Raw genomic sequence first — 17,374 nt, 5'->3', positions numbered from 1 at the left:
CAGTATTCAGATGGAGCTGGTGGAGGTGGTGATGTCCATGGGCGGTAGGTATAATAGGTCAGGGGAAGCTAAGTCTCCCCAAACCCAGACCATGGCCCCACTTTGAGGCCGGTGGGAGCTCAGCCTGGACCAGTGGGTCGGGGCTGGCTGGCCGGCCAGCCTGAACGCCGACCTCCAGCGTGCTGACCTGAGCTGAACCCCCATCCCGGGCTTGGGCCGGTGGCTGGGGGGGTCGGGGTGGTATTTGGGGGTGTGGGCTGCAGGGTTGGGTGGCCAGTGGGCTCGGGGCAGGACCCAGGGGTCAGAGTGGGACTCCAACTAGCTCGAGGGTTGGGCTGGGGGTCAGGGCAGGACTCTGGGGTTGGGGCAGGACTCCAGGGGTCAGGGTGGGACTCCGGCAGGCCGAGGGTCAGCCTGGTGCTCGAGCTGTCCAGGGGCTGCGTAGGGGGGGCCAGGCCTTGGATGGAAGGGGTGGGGCTGGCGGGCCTCCCAAACAGGAGGGGGGTTCAGGTACCACCCATGTCTAGGTCCCTCCCTCTGTTCTGGTCTGCTCAGGACATCTTTTCAGGATTAGAACAAAGAAAGTCCAGAGCACTGTGAGCTCGTGGGGGTTGCAGGTATTATGGTGAAACTTGCTCCAGTAGCCATTTTTTCTCCCCATAGTCTCTTTTCTTAAGGACCCCAAAAGGGCATGATCGGTGGAATAGCTCATCCCCTCATTATTTTGTCCAGCAGTTAGGCCTAATAGCTGACGTATTAATTTTTATTTATTAATTTTCAGCCCTCAACTCCTCTTGTTTACCAGGTATGATCCTTGAGTTATATCTTTAAGCATCTTAGCTTGGATCAATTCAGTCTTTCTGTCTTCTTGTCATACCCTTTCTCATTAACACTTGTTATTATAGCTTATTGTAATAACTTATAAGCTTTCACTTAGTTTTTACAGTTGATCTCACTAGAGTATATTTGTAGGCCCTATTACCACAACAATACTGCTGCTTTAATCATAGTCTGATTGCCTAAATGGAAAGCCCAGTTGATGCTAGATGTATAGCAGTATATTTTGTTCTGTGCCAGCTGCTTTGGAAGCCATGTCATATTGAGCAATAGTTGCCTTCTGAAGTGTGGTTTTCAGCACTGTTGTGGAAGGGCCGAGTTTGCAAATACTGCTACTGAATGGGTAGAATTTAACGTGGCACAAAATTTCAGTCCTCCTGATCTGGTGTAGCAGAGCTATCTAAGTATCCATATAACCTTCAGGGATGGGGTTCAGAGGGTGTCCTAGAGCGAATTGAAGGCTGATTTTTGAAGTGAGATGCTCTGAGGGATGTGTACTAGAGGAGATATAAAGAGAAAAGGATTTCAGCAGGCAGGGCACATAGCAGCTGGAGTCCAGTTTGGGAAAGTTGTCAATGATAAGAGCAGAGACTTGTCACTGTTCAGCTTGAGAAAGCTATTGGATGGGAAGATCTAGTCAAGAGTGTGAGTAGTGGCTGTTATAGTTCCACTGGGAAAGTTCTCAGGGTTCAGAGGTCCCAGAGTAACAGGCATGTGGCTGCTGAGGTTATGAAGCTATTCAGTCATCTGGGGAAGCTACGGTGCAGTTGAAATTATTGCATGGGAGGAAACAATCTAGCAAAGTTATCAGACAACATAATGGATTCACAGGTAATATGTGTTTATCACCCCATTGATGGGATGAAACTGTTTTCATTCCCAATGCTAGAATCATTCATTCCATTACTGTCATCCCAGCTGGTTACAGTGGCAAATGCTAATCCAGTTTTCACAGAGGTAACGAGATTAATTACTTCTGGACTCATAAAGCATCTTAAAAATATCATAAATAGTGAGACAGTCAATGTCTTGCTGCCCAATATGAATTATATCTTCTAAAGTGAGTGTAATATTTATTGTTCAGTAAGTTAAGATAAGGTTCATAAGGAATGTTTTCTAAGAATTCAATTAGCCTGCCTTGTGAGCTAGCTCCATTTGCATTGTAATAAAACGTTCTTTCAACCAAATGTTGAAGGAAAACACACTAATGAGTTTTTTATGTACAACACCTGATATTCATAGGGCCCAATGGTGACAATGGCTATATGCCTGCTTCTTACAGAAGCTTGCTGAAATTTTTTCATCTAAATATTTGCTGGAACAACAGCTTTATGAACAACATAAAGCAATTTTCATTAAATGTACACACCATTCAATAATTTCTGACTTGTTTCATCTAATTGGCAAATTTTGATTTGAGAAGAAAAAATGTGGTGGTGGCTTTATGTTGTTTTTTTTTTCTTTCTTTTCCTCCTCCTGTTGATAAAAGCTTCACTCACCCAATCAGGAAGCAGAAACAACACAGTATGACTGAATGAAGGAATTACATAGTACACCTCTACCACGATATAACACAAATTCGGATATAATGCGGTAAAGCAGTGCTACAGGGGGGTGAGGCTGTGCACTCTGGTGGATCAAAGCAAGTTCAATATAACACATTTTCACCTATAACGCGGTAAGATTTTTTGGCTCCCGAGGACAGCATTATATTGAGGTAGAAGTGTTCCAATATTGAATTGTGACTATTGAATGCTCACAAGACGGTCTGCACTATGGGCAAGCCATGAGCTGACATATTTGTACAGTTGATTCTACTAATTGCAAAGGAAAATATGAATTTGCTAATTTTAGGCATTGCCTTTTAGGTATAACCTGTGCTGTCCTAATTCAAGCTATGTCCTCCCAGGTACATGGAAGACTAAATAATGACTCAATCAGTTTAATAGTGATTCATTTAGACCAGCTCTCCTGTATCTGGTGAGCGCTGCATTCCCTAAGCAGACAGGTAAGGTTGAATAAGAGTCAAGATTTGCCAACGTAATTAATTATTATTATTATTTTATTTATTATTTATTATATATTTATGTTGCAGTAGCATCTAGGGACCCGATTGTTCTGGGTGCTCTACTAACATACACTACCTATGCTGAAGCTTACAACCAATAAGAAGATGATGACAGTAGTGTGACTGAATTAAACACTGAGTCTATAGTGGAAGAGTGAGTCACAGTGCAGTACTCTCTTCCTCTGCTAAAATTGTGAGTGATCCTCTTAAAAGCCTGGTTGCTGCTGGAAACACAAGGACAGGCATCTGGGTACGAGTAATAGCAGTATGTGCGCTGCAGCTCAGGCATCTGCCAGACAAGCTACTGCAAGTTGTTTGACTTTGGATGGGGCAGTTGGGAGATCTATTAGAGAGAGAGAGAGAGAGAGACCGAGAGAGTGTTCATAGCATAATGGGGAAGATTGCTGTCTTATTGTCTCGCTCTCTCTCGTTCGCATTGTTATTATTTTATCTTATCTCTTTGTGTACATGTTATCTATTATATCATGGCAACGATGCTGAATGTGATGAAACAATAATCAGCACATTAATGGTGGTTAAAATTCACTCTTTCCTTAACAGAGACAAAGGTCTACACCTGAAAATTAGATCAACCTAGCTACTTTGCTCAGGTCTGTGAAAAATTTCATGCCCTATGCGACATAGTTCAGTTGACCTGATCCCCGCTGTAGATATAACTAGGTTGATGGAAGAATTCTTCCGTCAACCTAGTTACTCCCTCTCAGATGGAAAAATCCCTTTTGTCAATGTCGAACATAAGAACGGCCTTATTGGTTCAGAACAAAGGTCCATCTAGCTCACTATCCTGTCTTCCGACAGTGGCCACTGCCAGTTGCTTCAGAGGGAATGAACAGAACAGGCAACCATCTAGCGATCCATCCCCTGTTGTCTATTCCCAGCTCTGGCAATCAGAAGCTAAGAACACCCAGAGCAAGGGGTTTCATAGTTGTAGGAAGCATCTACAATATGGTGGAACAACTGTAGCACTGTAGCCTCTGTAAGGTAGACACAGCCTAAGTAAAAATAAATAAATTAACGGAGCTATCCTATCTCCTAGAACTGGAAGGGACCTTGAAAGGTCATCTAGTCCAGCCCCCTGCCTTCACTAGCAGGACCAAGTATTGATTTTGCCCTAGATCCCTAAGTGGCCCCCTCAAGGATTCAGCTCACAACCCTGGGTTTAGCAGGCCAATGCTCAAACTACTGAGCTATCCCAGATTTTTTTTTGTGGGGGGGGGGGGGGGGAGGGAGGAGGATAAGTGGAGCCCAGGCAAGGTAGATGGCAGCTCTGGCCTGGTATATAACAGGCCTATCTCTTCCACAGCCTTTTTCTTAGAGTTCCAAGCCACTGGATCAACATAAGCCCAGATCCAGGGCACCTTCGTTCAGCTCACGCATTTAGTGTGATGAGCTTTATGTGCTAAGGCAAATTTCAATCTGAATTTCACCCTGTGTAAATAATTACCATCTAATCACTTCCATCCCTTCCAGATACAGCATAGTTAACTCTTCTGCCTCCAAGTGATTTGTAATTTTTCCCACCTAAATATTACAATTTATTTATTTGATTTTGTACAATTTAAGACCCTGATCCTGCAAGATGTTCTGTGCAGATAGACCCTTACCTCTGTACCACCCTAATGTAGAACTGGGAATTTTGTAATCACTGGTACTTTGTCTCTTTCACTCAGATTATTTTCAAAACCAGATACAGAATAGTCTTCTTTTTATGACAGACCTATTCCATCATGGGCTCCTGTTGGAATCCGCCCTTACAACAGATGTGCTGGACACACACTGCTCTCCCACAGGAAAGAGTTGAGCCAGTTAACACTTATGGTCTGAAAAAGCCAAATTGTGGAATAAAATAGGTGAAGAAACATGATTTGTCCAACTCGTGTATTCAGTTTACTTAGAAATTCAGTGATTCTTGTGCACTCTGTGATAATGAAGGTCACCAAGGACCAAGAGCAATGAAAAAAAAATGTCTACATGTCCAAAGCCCTCAACTGAATGAAAACAAATTAATTACAAATCATCAGCAATCTAACTAGGAAAAAGGAGAAAGTGGCGCATCTTTTTTAAAAAAAGACAGGAAATCACAGAATACAGTTTTGAATATGCTTGATGTCATGATGGATTTTCTCAAGAGGGACTTTAATGAGTTCTGTAGAGTAATCCTTTATTGAAAACCAGCTTACTGAGGGTGAAAGAAGTAGCATGTAATATATTTTATCATCACAAAATGTAAGGGTCATCTCTTCCACACTACTGGCATACTAGGAATATCTTGAAAAGGAAGAACAATGAGGAGTCCCTGTGGCACCTTAGAGACTAACAAATTTATTTGGGCATAAGCTTTCGTGAGCGAGGACCCACTTCCTCAGATGCATGGATTGGAAAATACAGGAGCAGGTATAAATACATGACAGGATGTCACCAAATGTGAGGTCAGTCTAAACCTTACCAAGTGTGAGGTCAGTCTAAAGGAAGGATGGTCTTAGTGGAAGCCTACTCTGGAAAAGAATGGTGGTCCAGGGAATAGGGTGTTGTTCTAGTACATGAGAGCTGAGTTCCTGTCCCTGCTTTACCCTGTACTTCCTGGGTGACTTTAGACAAGTTATCTAGTCTCTCTATGCTTCAGATCCCCATCTTTAGAATGGAGATAATAGTAGTGCCCTATCTTCGAAGGGTGTTGCTTTCTCTATTTATATTAATTAGAAATTGTGAGATTCTAAGATACTATGATGCTGAGAGTTATAGAAGTACATAGATAGAAGGGAAAAAATCCTATTTTCCAGTGAGAACAAGACACAAGGATGATATATTATTTTTTTCCCTATTTTCCCTTTAAAGGGACATTTATAAAACTAGATTTAAAATAATTTCTCACAAGGGTAGGATATATAATTATTACTAATTATAAAATTGTGTTAGAGCTAAGAAAAAAAGAGCTAGAAATGTCACTGATAATATCACCTAATTTTGATAAATGTTCACAAGTAATCATTGGCTTAATCTAGAATTTGTTAGACAAACTATAAGTCCCATTTTGATAGTATAACAAGGCAAACTACTTGTGTAGATTAGTGTCTTGCTTTTATTTACAAAAAGATATGGGGCTGGCTTCCTTGAATCCATGCAGATTGTAGTATCGTCCCTAGCCCACCAGTTTCAGCAATGACTCCGAACAGAGTGCTCCCAGACTTTCACAGCAGGTGTACAAATTACACGGCAGAGGGATCATTTTTTTAGGGAGTTCAACCCAGAAAGAAGGCTAACCTGAATAAATTACCCTGCTACACAGTGGAAATCAGCAATCATCTGGGCATTGTGTGGCTCAAAACTGCAAGTGGTTCTAGCTTTATAGTCCCACCCGGATGCTAAATTCACATAGTAAACTTTGTATCTCTCTGATGTCTGCTCCCATAGACCAGTGTCTCTCCTACTCCACTCCCTTTGTACCACTCAGACGGTGCAAAGGGATCAGAAACTGGCTAGATCCACCCTTATGCCACCCAGGGGCATAAGGGTGGATCTAGCACAGGTTCTGATGCCACCCCCTGCAGCCCCATTGTAGTAGGTTTTGGGGGATGAGGAGGGGTGTGGTTAGAGTGTTCTGTGCTCTGGCTATGCCCAGCTGGTGAAGGTTCTTTGGGGACTGATACCACCTGTCAAAGTTTAAAGCAACTCATAGCTTGCCCTAACAAGGACTGGGGCCAGTGCAGGACTAACCAGAGGATCAGGTTGCCGTAACAGTCACCTGTTGTGCCCAGTGGAAACTGGGCATAGCAAAGAAACGTGGCCATTATTATCAAAGCTTCCTAATTAATCTATTTTTCTCTATCCTAATGGGAGGGAGGATACATATTGCATAACTCTTTCATAACTGGTTATTAACATATTAGCCACTTAAATATTATTTCAGACTCACTATTATTTCAGTGGAACAATTTAAACATATCTGAATTTTATGTATATTGTATTTCTTAATAGCCAAGTTTCTTTGCTATGCCCAGAACTGTAGGAGCCCTATGTATAATTCTTAATGCACTCCGCAGCATCAGAAAAAAATGTCATTTATTGCCAGCACATCCCTCGCCCGCGCCGCTTCCCGCAGCCCCCATTGGCCTGGGATGGCGAACTGCGGCCAGTGGGAGCTGCGATCGGCTGAACCTGCCGATGCGGCAGGTAAACAAACTAGCCCGGCCTGCCAGGGTGCTTACCCTGGCGAGCCGCATGCCAGAGGTTGCCGACCCCAGTTGTAGAATCACAGAAGCTCTATTCGTGGACCAGGACCCCATTGTGCTTGGTGATAGTGAATTGCTTACTTACCTTTCCAAAGCACTGAGATCCAAGAATGAAAAGCTGTATAAAAGTTCATTGCCTCATCATCATTATTTACAGTAAGAACATGAATGTAGAAATAGCCTTTCATCAAGTTACTAAGAGTTCAAGCTGTCTTTAACTACCAATGTAATAACTCTCTATCTGATTCCTATGGACACTCCTGCCTCTTTAAAATCCATTTCCAGGGTGAAAAAAAGTTAAGTTGGTTAAAAATGAATGAATTCAGTGGACAGTATATAGGTGAAATGGATAAGCAAGTTAATATAAAGTGACAGTGTGACTCGGGCATAATACATATTTTTTTCAAACAGCATTTTTAATCAAAATGTAGTGCTACCAAACTTGCTTAGTTTATTTCAAGTGAAATGATAGTAGTTCATTGGAAATTAAGAAGCTAACAAGAAACACTTCTGGCCAAATTCTGCCCTGAGAAGTACTTATGGCTTTTAAGGGCAGAATTCAATAGAAGACTCTCCACTGTGCTTCTAAGGTAATACTTGATTTTGTCACAGTTCCCAAAGAGCCTGGGGAATGACAAAACCCTGCTATGGAGAACTAGGTTGTGAGCAGGTGTCTTACCCAACCTAATCTAATACAAAGGCCAGTGTTGGGTAGAATCAAAAATCACCACCTTTCTGAAGTAAAGAAAGGAATTAACAATAAGATAAAGTTCAACTCAACCTTTCCCCCTCAGGCTTTTCCTAAACTAAGATTTAAAAATGTATTGTTGGATCATGTTAGCTAGCTTGATCCAACTCTAACTCATGTCTTCTAAAATCCTAGTCAAGACAGGCAAGTATGGTGTTTGTTAGAGCAAGCTAGCTAACATGACCTAACTCCATACTTAAAGTCTCATTTAGAGGTAATGTTCTGTCTCACTGAGTTAACAGAACATTCTTAACTCTTTCCAGAATCATCAGCTGCAAACAGTGTTTCGCTCACAGTTCCCACCTGTCAGAACTGGTCACCCCATCTCAAAAAAGATATTGAAATTGGAAAAGGTACAGAAAAAAGCAACAAAAATTGTTAGGGGTATGGAACAGTTTCCATATGAAGAGAGATTAAAAAGACTGGGACTGTTCAACTTTGGAAAAGAGACAACTAAGTGGGGTTATGATAGAGGTCTCTAAATCATAATGAGTATGGAGAAAGTAAATAAAAAGTGTTATTTATTCCTTCTCATAACACAAGAACTAGGGGTCATCAAATGAAATTAATAGGTAGAAGATTTCTTCACACAATGCCCAGTTAACCTGTGGAACTCTTTGTCAGAGGATGTTGTGAAGGCCATAACTAAAACAGGGTTCAAAAAAGAACTAAAGTTCATGGAGGATGGGTCCATCAATGGCTATTAGCCAGGATGGGCACAGATGCAAAACCATTCTCTGAAGTGTCCCTAACCTCTCTTTGCCAGAAGCTGGGAATGGACAACAGGGGATGGATCACTTGATGATTACCTGTTCTGTTCATTTCCTCTGAAGCTTCTGGTATTGGCCATTGTCGGAAGACAGGATCCTGGGCTAAATGGACCATTGGTCTGACCCAGTATGGTCGTTTTTATGTTCTTTTTAGGACAATGTATGGAAAGCATTGTTTATAAAACTGTGCAGAAAACGTATACATCCCACTTTTAACTCCTTTTGTGAGATCCTGCCCCCATTTAAATCAACGTGAATTGTGCCATTGACTTGAATGGGGCTCAGAATTTCACCCCGAGAGTAGAATTCTAGAAATTCTTAGTGTTAATTAACTTTCTCTTCATCAACAGTATTTAAATACTGAGATGTCCAGCATCAAAGTATAAATGGAAATACTCACGCAAGGGTATTTTATATTAAGTTTAAGAAATATTAAAGGAAGAGTTGACATCTGTCAAAATTTGAAATCAGTGAGAAGTAGAAGGAAAATCTATTACTAACTTAAAATTTTACTGCACTTAGAAGGAACAGAGAGTTTCTTTAGCTTAACTAACATTTTGAAGTAAAACTTAAGATACCTTTAGGACGAAAGACATCACACTGATTTTGCCTGGAATGGACACTGTACATCTGAACATTAATTATGTCAGTCAGTCTTATAACACTCTTCATGTGAACATATCAATCAGAGCAAATCAATAAAAAGCCAGTTCAAAAAATGATGTTTTAAATTTGGATTAAAAGTTTGGTAAAGGCTCAGCATCAGCCTTTCAAAGGAATACAGTTCACAAATAAGGGATAAAGTGTGCCGAAGAACTTGTCTCAAATGAGATCATTCTAACTCAGAAGAGTCAACCAGTCCTTATCGCTGTGGAAAACTTTACTGAAAATTACAGTAACCAAATGCATGTGAAGTTTTTGTTAGTTTTTAGCCAAAGCTTCCTCAAGATGGGATTATCCCTACATCACAGTTAAATTAGATGGGCCAGATTGTTGTCCTAAATTCATATTTAGATAGCTAAAACAGATTCTGCTGTGGGAAAGCACCTAAGCAGGTGTTTAAGTCCATCCTTATTTAGGAAAGCATTTAAACACACAAGAACAGCCACACTGGGTCAGACCAATGGTCCATGTAGCCCAGTATCCTGTCTGTGACAATGGCCAGTGCCAAATGCTTCTGGCCATCGGCGGTTTAGGGACACCTGGAGCATATGATTGTGTCCTTGACCATCTTGGCTAATAGCCATTGATGGATCTATCCTCATTGAACTTATCTACATTTTTTTTTTAACCCAGTTATACTTTTGGCCTTCACAACATCCCCTGGCAATGAGTTCTACAGGTTGACTGTGCCTTGTGTATAGAAGTACTTCCTTATAGAATCATAGAACTGGAAGGGACCTCGAGAGGTCATCTAGTCCGTTCCCCTGCACTCAAGGCAGGACTAAGTATTATCTAGACCACCCTTGACAGGTGTTTGTCCAACCTGCTTTTAAAAAGCCCCTATGATGGAGATTCCACAGCCTCACTAGGCAATTTATTCCAGTGCTTAACCACTCTGACAGTTAGGAAGGTTTTCCTAATGTCTAACCTAAACCGCCCTTGCTGCAATTTAAGCCCATTGCTTCTTGTCCTATCTTCAGAGGTTAAGAAGAACAATTTTTCTCCCTCCTCCTTGTAACAACCTTTAATGTACTTGAAAACTGTTATCGTGTCCCCCTCTCAGTCTTCTCTTCTCCAGGCTAAAACAAACTCATTTTTTTTCAATCTTCCCTCATAAGTCATGTTTTCTAGACCTTTAATAATTTTTATTGCTCTTCTCTGGACTTTCTCCAATTTGTCCACATCTTTCCTGAAATGTGGTGCCCAGAACTGGACACAATACTCCAGTTGAGGCCTAATCAGAGCAGAATAGAGCGGAAGAATTACTTCTTGTGTCTTGCTTACAATACTCCTGCTAATACCTCCCAGAATGATGTTTGCTTTTTTTGCAACAGTGTTACGCTATTGACTCATATTTAGCTTGTGATCCACTATGACCCCCCAGATCCCTTTCTGCAGTACTCCTTCCTAGGCAGTCATTTCCTATTTTGTATATGTGCAACTGATTGTTTCTTCCTAAGTGGAGTACTTTGCATTTGTCCTTATTGAATTTAATCCAAATTACTTCAGACCATTTCTCCAGTTTGTCCAGATCATTTTGAATTTTAATCCTATCCTCCAAAGCACTTGCAACCCTTGTTTTAAACCAGCTGCTTGTTAATTTCATCAAGTGACCCTAGTTCTTGTGTTAAATGAAGGGATAAATAACACTTTTTCTCCATATCATTCATGGTTTTATAAATCTATATCATATCCCCCTTAGTGGTCTCTATTCTAAGCTGAACAATCCCAGTCTTTTTAATATCTTCTCATATGGAGGATGTTCCATCCCCCTAATCATTTTTGTTGTCCTTCTCTGCACCTTTTCCAATTCTTATGGTTTCTTTTTGAGATGGGTGTCTAGAACTGTACACAGTGTTCAAGGTGTGGGAGTGCTGTGGATTGATATAGTGGCATTATTATATTTTCTGTTTTATTATCTATCCCTTTCTTAATGGTTCTTAACATTCTGTTCGCTTTTCTAACAGCTGATGCACATTGAGCAGATGTTTTCAGAGAATTATCCATGATGACTCCAAGGTCTTTCTTGAGTGGTTACAGCTAATGTAGACCCCATTGTTTTGCATGTATAGTTAGGTTATTTTTTCCAGTGTTCATTACTTTGCATTAATCATAATTGAATTTAATCTGCCATTTTGTCAGCCACACCCATCTGGTGTGATTCTTCACAGTCAGCTTTGAACTTAACTATCTTGAACAATTTATATCATCTGCAAATTTTGCCATCTCACTGTTTACTACTTTCCCCAGATAATTTATGAATATGTTCAACAGCACTTTTCCCAGTGCAGATGCTTGGGGGACCCTGCTATGCACCTCTCTCCATTGTGAAATCTGATCATTTATTCCTACTCTTTGTTTCCTATCTTTTAATTAGTTACTGATTAGTAAGAGGCCCTTTCCTCTTATCCCATGAGAGCTTATTCTGCTTAAGAGCCTTTGGTGAGGAACACTGCCAAAGGCTTTCTTAAAGTCCAAGTATACCATATCGACCAGATCACCCATGTCTACATACTTGTTTATCTCCTAAAGAATCCCAATAGATAGATGAGACATGATTTCCCTTACAAAAGCCATGCTGACTCTCCCCCGACATATCATGTTTATCTATGTGTTTGATAATTTTTTGATAAATTTGTTCTTAACTGCTTCAATGGGGCTTAAGCACATGCAGAAAGCAAAACATGTGCTTAACTGCTTTGCTGAACAGGGTGGCTTTTCTGAATTGTGGCCTAAAAGAGAGCTGAATTTTAGAGCTTCTAAACACCTCCCAAAGTCCCAGATGTGTAGGTGCTTCTATGACAGGGACTGGCAACCTTTGGCATGCAACCCATCAGGAAAATCTGCTGGCGGGCCGAGATGGTTTGTTTAACTGTAGCATCCGCAGGTTTGGCCGATCGCAGCTCCCATTGGCCGCGGTTCACCGTTCCAGGCTAATGGGGGCTGCAGGAAGCGGCATGGGCTGAGGGATGTGCTGGCCACCGCTTCCCGCAGCCCTCATTGGCCTGGAACGGTGAACTGTGACGGGCCACGTGCCAAAGGTTGCCGATCCCTGTTCTATGTCTATGTATCCCATTATAAGCTTGGTTGGAGGAGCAACATTCCATGACATTTCAGCAGGAAATGCCAATTTTCTCTCAAAGACCTCCATGAGGTAGGGAAGTGTTATCATCCCTGTTTTACAGATGGGGAATTGAAGCAGAAAGAGAGTGATTTGTACTGTGTCACACAGGAAGTCTATGGCAGAACAGGGAATTGAACCTAGAGCTCCTCCAGCTTAGGCCAGTTCCCTGGCTACTAGCCAGTCTTTCCTCCTGTTGTAGGTGTCTAGCAGTACTGATAATCAAGAGGCTTTTAATTAGGTGCCAACCTTGAGGCACTCAGGTTTGAACATTTTGACATCAATGTCCTTGTGCATGTGTGTGTTAAGCAAAAAGCAAAAAAACAGAAAAAAATAAATTGCCTGTGTATGTTAGCATTTAAATTGTTCCAACTAGATCAGGGATCAGCAACCTCTGGCATGCGACTCGCCAGGGTGCTTTCTCTGGCGGGCCAGGCCGGTTTGTTTACCTGCCGCGTCCGCAGATTCAGCCGATCGCAGCTCCCACTGGATGCGGTTCGCCGCTCCAGGCCAATGGGGGTGGTGGGAAGGGGTGGCCAGCACATCCCTCGGTCCACGCCACTTCCTGCCACCCCCATTGGCCTGGGACAGCGAATCGTGGCCAGTGGGAGCCGCGATCAGCCAAATCTGCGGACGCAGCAGGTAAACAAACCATCCCGGCCCGCTAGGGTAAGCACCCTGGTGAGCTGCGTGCCAGAGGTTGCTGACCCCTGGTATAGTCACCTGTGCAAAATGAATGCCAAGTGCTTGTTAAATGCTCCTATACTGACTTAGCACAGTTTTAGCTCCAGTTTTCAAATGTGTAATAAATAAATACACAAGATTCAAGGTAGTGGAGAATCAGACCCTGTGTATTTTTGTTTCCAGCTATATCTCAGTGGCTTTTGATTTGCTCCCAAAATCACTCTAAATCTGGGACCAATATTCAGCACATGGAGATGTGGCCTCCCTCAGAGATTGACTGGGAGGGAACACAACCCTGCCTGTTGGGCAGAGCCAGGAATGCCACACCTTGCCCTCCAGAAGCAAAGGTGCGGGACAGGAAGAGGAAGTATAAAAGTCTGGCCCTGCAGCTCAGTTGGGATGGAGCCACCAAGGGAGACAAACTCATCCTGCTAGCAGCTGGAGCCCGAAGAGGACCCCAAGGTACCGGAACACTGGCTGACCAAGATGCTGAGTAGCTGCCAAGGATGCCGCGTGAGGACTGGCTGGAGCTTCAAGAGCCACCATCTGACTGAGACACTGACAAGCTGCTGGGGCTGCTACTGGCCACCTAGCCTGGGGAGACGGAGGACAACTACAACATGGAGGTACCAAACTCCAGGGACGTAGGAAGTAGCCCAGGGAAACTAGAGACTGTCTGGTTGAGTGTTGGCCTGATACTAGGTCAGTGTGTTGCGGGCAGAACCCCGCTGACCCAGTGCCAGACCACTCCACCACTATTAGGGTCCTGGGCTGTGATGTGATGGAGTCAGGTGGGCCCGTGTCCCCATACCCCACGTCATCTGACCCTTGGGGTGGAAGCCTCCCTACCTTTAGGCCAAGAGGCCCGTGTTAGGCTATCATCCGCCTAGCTGGGACGCTAGACTATGTTTGTACTCACCCCTGCCGGAGCCCCTAGACTGTGTTGGTGCTCACCTCTGCCAGAGCCCCTGAACTGCTTGCTCCCCTGCCCTGATAAGGGTCCAGCGCTTATAGACTTTGTTGCTCTGACCTGACTACAGGCCAGAGCCTTCTAACTATTTGCTGCCCCAGCCTGACTGAGGGCCTGGGGCTCATGGACTGCTTTACTGCTCTACCTGGCCCAAGGGCCTGAACACTAGGAACAGCTAATTCCCCCTGCTGAGATCACCTTTACAGGTGCGTGACTACAAGGAGGATGGCTTCCCTCAGAGATTGACAGGGAGGGATGACCATTCACCCTTACAATGGGACATTTTTTTTCAGAAAGTTACCAACAGAATAAGTTTGGATATAATGGTAAAATACGACTATGTGTTGAAGGTGAGTGCATTAATTTAATACATGAGCTATAACAACCTAGGCTACTGCTAATCCCCACCTCTAATCCCAATCCTTTTACCTTCATAGCACTACACGGTCTGTACTGCATCTATACATGTGTCCATGTCTGCTGATGGTAGCTGCTACTTTGTGTTCCTTTCAGATTCATGCCAGCTAGACAGAAGTGATGGAGACTTTAACTTCTGTTCTTTCTTGTTTTAGCTTATTTTAAAATAACCTATTCAGACTCATGATAAACTAGTACACGTTGATTATGGAAAATGTAATATTCACATGGTAACATTTAGAATTCCGCAGTCTCTTCCTCACACAGCTTTAAAATAAGTCTGTTCACGTTAGGAAAATTGCCTAGTGTTGTGAAAGGAGTCAGCAGTGGATCCCTGGTTTCTCTGCCAGAAGAGGGGGACAAAACTATTTTTCTAATTGAATGCATCACATATCTGCTTGCACAACCCAGAGTGCAATTGTACAGAATAATAGCTTGGTCTGGACTGAGGCCTCCTTCTTCCTCCCATGCCAACAAAAAATAAATTAACCACAGGGACTGTCTTATTCCTGATATGAAATAGCCCGTGAACTCATGATATATTTTTTCTCTTGTTAAATTTATTCATGTTGCACTTTGGGATTAAAAAGAAGTAGTTAATTTTTTTGTCAAAACTTTTTTTAACATAAAAAAGGCTTTTAAACTGAAACAAAAATTTTGATTAAAGTTTTCATTTGGGGTGAAATTTTGTTTTTTCAAAAAAAAATCGAAGTGTTTAGTTTTCAAAAATTGCTTTGGCTTTTTCTCTTTCCTTTTCTTTCTTCACACCTCCTCCTTTCCAGTGACAAAATATATTTTGGTTTTCATTTACTCAAAATACCTAAAAAATCCGTCAAAACTTACACATTAAATAACAATAATAATTATAATAAAATCTTTGATATATGGCTTTTTTTAACAAGTTCTAGTATAAAACATTTTTCATCCTTTGGAGCATTTGATCCCCTAAGCCATTTAGTATGTCAGAAACTTCAGTCTGGTTAATTTCAGGGAAGTACCATTTGACTAATAATTCACAGTATTATTTATATGTGTAAAATATTAAATGTTTTAAGCTGTGCAAGACCCTAAACATATATACATTGGTGTCGTTTCACTGAATTTTGGAAAAAGCAAATTATCAGAGTGATGATATTATTCTATTTTATTATTTCTTTCACAGTGGTGGAGGCCTGGAGGCCCTAGCTGACGTCAAAGCCCCATTTGACAAATGAATAGTAAGGATATGTTTACACTGCAATCATAGTTGTGATTGCACCACATCCAGACATACCCATGCTAGCTTTGATCTAGCTAGCTCTGGTATCATATCAGTGAAGCTGCAGTAGTGCAGGGTGTACAATCCCACCCAAAACCGTCAGGCCTTCCTCAGGCTGCCAGTCCATCCTGCTGACCATGCTGCCATGGCTTCACTGCTATTAGTATCTGAGTAAGCAAGACTGGAGAAGAAACAAGCACAAAGGCAAAAGGGACTTTCCCTAAGGTTACACAGCAGGTCAGTGTCAGAGTTTGGAATAAAAGCCTTGGTTTCTTGGATCTCACTGCTGAGCTCTATCTGCTGGAAAATGCTATCTCTCCAATCATAAAATGTATGCTAGCCGCCATGCCATGACTTCTCTTTAATAGTTTGCTTAATCACAGACTGGCACCTCTGTTTGAACATTCTCATTTGAGTATGTATGGCTCAATTTTCAGAAATGTATGTGTGTTCACAGCATATATTTGGGTGCCTAATTTGCAATAGAATATTCAGACATATAAATGGCCAGTTAGACACCAGTTGTCATTTGGGTGTATAAATATCAGATATGCATGCAATTCTAGTAAATTAGATGCACCGTTGTACATGTGTATTAGAAAAACAGGCCCACAGTATTGCAAGCAAGGTGGGGAAAAAGTCAGAACATATGAATCATTTTAGCTTATGAGCATAGTTCTCCGTTGTCAATTCTAGTTCTGTTTGTCATCAGACAAAGACACACAAGACAGTAAGCCATTAGAGGTCTGCATTCTTCTATCCCCACGAGGACCTTTTTAAATAGGCAAATTGATTTTTGCATACAAAGTAGTAAAGTACTTCCGATTCCTTACGTTCAGTTCCCCATGGTGCTTGGTAAGGTGAGTTGTTTGTCTGACTTATTTAAGAATAGATCTGGAAAAAAACTAATGCCTTTAAAGCCCTGCCTCAAGAACAGAGTGCAGTATAAGACACTCAAATAAATGTCTGCATTCCCTAGGGAAGGCTTCCTGTACATACATTTCTGATTTACACACAGAAGTGATATAATGAAACGATTTGTGATATACTGTGCATAGAACTTTTTAGATAAGTATTGAAGCTGCTACCACAGAAAGAAAAACAAGGAAGAACTAGTAAGAATGTCTGATATTTCAGATCAAGCAAAAAAGAAAGATGGATTTACGGTGCCTAACTTTAGGCATCAACATTTGAAAAATTTGGCCACATATTCTGTAAAGCACCATGCACAACTATGGTCCCTATGTAAGATAATAAAACAATAAATAGGCCTGATTCTCCTTTGTCTGTGTCAGTGGGAGGAGAATTATGCCCAATGACCCTAAGCAAATAACATCAAACAAAGCTTATCTTGCAAATTGAGCGCAGCTCGCTAAAACCTAAGATATGTCTCAACTTGGAGACTGAAACTGTTCAACCTCCAGATTGAGACATCCTTGATTTTGGCAGGCTACACACAGTTTGGAGATAAACTTTGATTAATGTTGTTTGCTTTAGAGTTATTCTTCAATAGCTTCATAGGAGTGTGGGTTGCTTAACAAATCGCAGGATGCCTGAAATTAAAAACCTAAATCCAGGCTACGTGTTT

Source organism: Trachemys scripta, chromosome 1 (assembly GCF_013100865.1).
Source record: "Trachemys scripta elegans isolate TJP31775 chromosome 1, CAS_Tse_1.0, whole genome shotgun sequence".
Taxonomy (NCBI): Eukaryota; Metazoa; Chordata; order Testudines; family Emydidae; genus Trachemys; species Trachemys scripta.
Note: the sequence above shows the minus strand (reverse complement) of the source record.